The following is a 5,904-nucleotide window of genomic DNA, read 5'->3' on the forward strand; positions in this document are numbered from 1 at the left end:
CACAGTTCATTTAAGACTGGGGTTGTATATGTAAGATTTTAACAATACTTGCCACTGTAAATATTCGTGAGAAATCAAGATGCCATGATTCTTTGTCTATCAAATCTAGTCTCCAAACAAAACCGTGAATTCCTCCCCTGAACATGATGAACATGGTAAACTAAGAATTTACCGAAATAAATAAATGCCTGATTGTTTACAGAAGTCCACAAGATCAAAAAGATTTTTTTCATTGGACTTGTGTCTTTAGGGGAACTTTGACTTGGAGATAGCCAGTAGTTTAGGAGCAACAGGTGCCCGCCTCAAGAGTGGGAGAAATAACTCAAGCGGTGATCACTAAAGGAGGGAAAGCAGACTGAGGATGCTGGAGAGATGCTGACTTGTCATCTGCCTATGGGCCAAGCATTTTTCCCCCTCACTTAAACAAACGTCTTTTCAACAAAAATAAAGAATAAATCTGACGAAATTTTTTTAGTTTTGAGAAATATTAAACCAATATATATATTTGGCAACAGATACATTTTGAAAACCTTATTCAGTTTAGATTTGAGAATATAGTTAAGAAAATAGGCCAGTTTGTGAGTATGTAGTCCAGTTGAATTCACCAAGTCTGTTGTGCCAGAGTTACATAGAACTCAGAGGCACACCCACTGTCCCCTAGAAACCGCCTGGAGAGCGGAAGGTCTGGGGTTTGATCCCCGGTCGCGTCATACCAAAAGATGTTAAAAGATGGTACTTGTTGTTACCCTGTCTGGCACTCAGCATTAAGGGGCTAAAACAAAGACTGGTCGGCTCAGAGTCAGTGTACTGTGTCTGAGTGGGGTATTCATATTAAACTGCAGCATGGTATCTCAGTGGGCTAGCACTATAAATCAGCATCAGTCTGGACTAGTAGAAGCAGCCACACACACACACATGCATGCACGTCGCTATATAAGTGCAATAATCTAGGACGCGATGTGAACCCCATTTCACCTCACCTCACTTAAATATTTACAGGTTGTCATCATATACCTGGGATGCTGATAAAATCGTGTGGATAGATGCTCATGACGTCAATCACTGGATTGTCTGGTCCAAACATGAGTATTAACAGACCAGAGAAAACAACAAACAACTTGACCTAAAACTTTGGTTGTGGCACCACAGTAAACCTAGAAGGGCATCTTGTTTCTCAATTTTACAAGTAATTTCACATATATACTGCATCAGTCTGGACTAGTACAAGCAGCCACACACACACACATGCATGCACGTCGCTATATAAGTGCAATAATCTAGGACGCGATGTGAACCCCATTTCACCTCACCTCACTTAAATATTTACAGGTTGTCATCATATACCTGGGATGCTGATAAAATCGTGTGGATAGATGCTCATGACGTCAATCACTGGATTGTCTGGTCCAAACATGAGTATTAACAGACCAGAGAAAACAACAAACAACTTGACCTAAAACTTTGGTTGTGGCACCACAGTAAACCTAGAAGGGCATCTTGTTTCTCAATTTTACAAGTAATTTCACATATATACTGCATCAGTCTGGACTAGTACAAGCAGCCACACACACACACACATGCATGCACGTCGCTATATAAGTGCAATAATCTAGGACGCGATGTGAACCCCATTTCACCTCACCTCACTTAAATATTTACAGGTTGTCATCATATACCTGGGATGCTGATAAAATCGTGTGGATAGATGCTCATGACGTCAATCACTGGATTGTCTGGTCCAAACATGAGTATTAACAGACCAGAGAAAACAACAAACAACTTGACCTAAAACTTTGGTTGTGGCACCACAGTAAACCTAGAAGGGCATCTTGTTTTCTCAATTTTACAAGTAATTTCACATATATACTGCATCAGTCTGGACTAGTAGAAGCAGCCACACACACACACACATGCATGCACGTCGCTATATAAGTGCAATAATCTAGGACGCGATGTGAACCCCATTTCACCTCACCTCACTTAAATATTTACAGGTTGTCATCATATACCTGGGATGCTGATAAAATCGTGTGGATAGATGCTCATGACGTCAATCACTGGATTGTCTGGTCCAAACATGAGTGTTAACAGACCAGAGAAAACAACAAACAACTTGACCTAAAACTTTGGTTGTGGCACCACAGTAAACCTAGAAGGGCATCTTGTTTCTCAATTTTACAAGTAATTTCACATATATACTGCATCAGTCTGGACTAGTACAAGCAGCCACACACACACACACATGCATGCACGTCGCTATATAAGTGCAATAATCTAGGACGCGATGTGAACCCCATTTCACCTCACCTCACTTAAATATTTACAGGTTGTCATCATATACCTGGGATGCTGATAAAATCGTGTGGATAGATGCTCATGACGTCAATCACTGGATTGTCTGGTCCAAACATGAGTATTAACAGACCAGAGAAAACAACAAACAACTTGACCTAAAACTTTGGTTGTGGCACCACAGTAAACCTAGAAGGGCATCTTGTTTTCTCAATTTTACAAGTAATTTCACATATATACTGCATCAGTCTGGACTAGTACAAGCAGCCACACACACACACATGCATGCACGTCGCTATATAAGTGCAATAATCTAGGACGCGATGTGAACCCCATTTCACCTCACCTCACTTAAATATTTACAGGTTGTCATCATATACCTGGGATGCTGATAAAATCGTGTGGATAGATGCTCATGACGTCAATCACTGGATTGTCTGGTCCAAACATGAGTATTAACAGACCAGAGAAAACAACAAACAACTTGACCTAAAACTTTGGTTGTGGCACCACAGTAAACCTAGAAGGGCATCTTGTTTCTCAATTTTACAAGTAATTTCACATATATACTGCATCAGTCTGGACTAGTACAAGCAGCCACACACACACACACATGCATGCACGTCGCTATATAAGTGCAATAATCTAGGACGCGATGTGAACCCCATTTCACCTCACCTCACTTAAATATTTACAGGTTGTCATCATATACCTGGGATGCTGATAAAATCGTGTGGATAGATGCTCATGACGTCAATCACTGGATTGTCTGGTCCAAACATGAGTATTAACAGACCAGAGAAAACAACAAACAACTTGACCTAAAACTTTGGTTGTGGCACCACAGTAAACCTAGAAGGGCATCTTGTTTTCTCAATTTTACAAGTAATTTCACATATATACTGCATCAGTCTGGACTAGTACAAGCAGCCACACACACACACACACATGCATGCACGTCGCTATATAAGTGCAATAATCTAGGACGCGATGTGAACCCCATTTCACCTCACCTCACTTAAATATTTACAGGTTGTCATCATATACCTGGGATGCTGATAAAATCGTGTGGATAGATGCTCATGACGTCAATCACTGGATTGTCTGGTCCAAACATGAGTATTAACAGACCAGAGAAAACAACAAACAACTTGACCTAAAACTTTGGTTGTGGCACCACAGTAAACCTAGAAGGGCATCTTGTTTTCTCAATTTTACAAGTAATTTCACATATATACTGCATCAGTCTGGACTAGTACAAGCAGCCACACACACACACACACATGCATGCACGTCGCTATATAAGTGCAATAATCTAGGACGCGATGTGAACCCCATTTCACCTCACCTCACTTAAATATTTACAGGTTGTCATCATATACCTGGGATGCTGATAAAATCGTGTGGATAGATGCTCATGACGTCAATCACTGGATTGTCTGGTCCAAACATGAGTATTAACAGACCAGAGAAAACAACAAACAACTTGACCTAAAACTTTGGTTGTGGCACCACAGTAAACCTAGAAGGGCATCTTGTTTTCTCAATTTTACAAGTAATTTCACATATATACTGCATCAGTCTGGACTAGTACAAGCAGCCACACACACACACACACATGCATGCACGTCGCTATATAAGTGCAATAATCTAGGACGCGATGTGAACCCCATTTCACCTCAGTTCACTGTCCCCTAGCCACAAAAAACAGCCTTGCTACAAAATGGTCAAATTGATGATCAAGTCACAGGTTTCTCTTTCTTATTTGTTGTAATGTTCAGTCAAAAAACACGAGTGAATGCATGGCTGGCATTCCGGGGCTATAATGTAATGCTGGCTAAATATAGATCCACATCAAAACCACTGCTCACGTGAGTTTGTGAAATCCCCGTATGAAGACTTAGAGCTCCAGTTTATATCCAACACAGAGCTGATGTGTGTTTATCTGTATACAATAACAGTTACGACTTTACAGTGTGTGGGGTCTTACCTTGTTGCTTATATGCTGAGTCAGGCTATAGGTCCAATTCACGGACAACAGGGCTGTTTGTGTCAGGTGAGTTGAATTCTTTGGGATTATTCTGGTAATCTTAAAATTGACACTAGTCCTGTAGTCCTTGCCAAATTGCCCAATACTTAAGGTAACATAAGGACTAGAAAAATCTTGCCAGTTTTAGGGGTTTTATATGTTATCATTATAAGGACAAGCAGACTAAAAATGTTAGTTTCTACCAGTGCTTGGGACACTTGTGTCTAAGACATTACTTATGTGGCAATCAATATTTACTCATGCCTTGATACTAACCAGTTTTGTCGTATCAGATTTATGATATATGTTTTACCTTGACGTTAATTTTTTGTTTTTTGTATTTTGAATTGTGCCATATTTATTATAAGTCGTGCAAATGTTTGGTTATTATACAGATTAGGCAGACATCTGGTATGGATATATTGATTACATAAATGTGAAGTACTTATCAACAGTGTTTTACAGACAACTAAGACTCCAAGATAGTGACAACCGTTAGGAATGTGACATACATTTGAAATTTTTAGTGGTGAGCAAGTCCAGAGACTTGACCATGTTGACATTTATTATAGCTAGGTTAGGGTAGGGAAGGGGGGAATGGTAAATTGTGAGTGTTTACAGAAGTATACCATGAAGAAAGCAGGTACATATTTCAGCTCCTGATGGGGGCACGGATGGCTCAGTTGTCTAAGGCGCTGCGATTCACTTTGCAGCGTTTCGTCCCTTGGGCAGGCCAGAAACCTAGGATTGTGGGTTCGAATCCCGGTTCGCCCCGATTATGTTTCTAAGTTTGTCAGCACGATACCTGTACTTGTGGGTTTCACCGAGGTGGTAAACGTCTGGGACCTGCATCACTTCGGGCTTTCCTCCCACATTAGGCTGACCCGCCGTGATATAACTGGAATACTGTTAAAAGCGGCCTTAAACCCAACTCCAGATGAAGCTAACATTTTACACACTTTATACTTAAAAACTTATATGCATTTAAAATAAATTACTGATTAGATATGCATTGATATGTAACATGGAAACAAAAATACAGGCGACCCAATGCTGGAAAACTATTTTTAGCCCAGTCATGTTACTATGCCTCGAATCACTGCACAGAGTTGTGCCCCTTTGCTGTGCCAGAACCTTATTCAGTGAAAATGTTACACATCGTGCACATGTATGTATGACCTGCATCCCTTAGAGATATCCCAGATCTAAGAAAATAAAGGGAAAAATGAATAACAATTGTTGAATTATCTGGCAAATCTTAAGCATTGTTCTGAGCTCCATATGGATTTTACTTCATATTTTGTAGGTATGTATTTTTTATTCTAAGAATCTCGATAAACAATCAAAGGCACCGACTGTACTTCGACCTGCGAAAAAGTACATTTTTTAATAACATCATAAAGGACTGATGTCATTGGGCTGTTCTAATTACCTCCCTCGTGATCTAAGTATCCTTGGTAACATCGTTCTTTCATTACTGTCCAACAAGATGGCGCATCCACCTCAATTTTCGGTGAAAGAACTTCTTCAAACTTGTCATATATTTGAATATTATTACCTGGGAAGAATTATGGCATGATTAT

The sequence above is a fragment of the Haliotis rufescens genome, unplaced genomic scaffold (assembly GCF_023055435.1).
Source record: "Haliotis rufescens isolate VD_foot unplaced genomic scaffold, xgHalRufe1.0.p SCAF_69, whole genome shotgun sequence".
Lineage (NCBI taxonomy): Eukaryota > Metazoa > Mollusca > Gastropoda > Lepetellida > Haliotidae > Haliotis > Haliotis rufescens.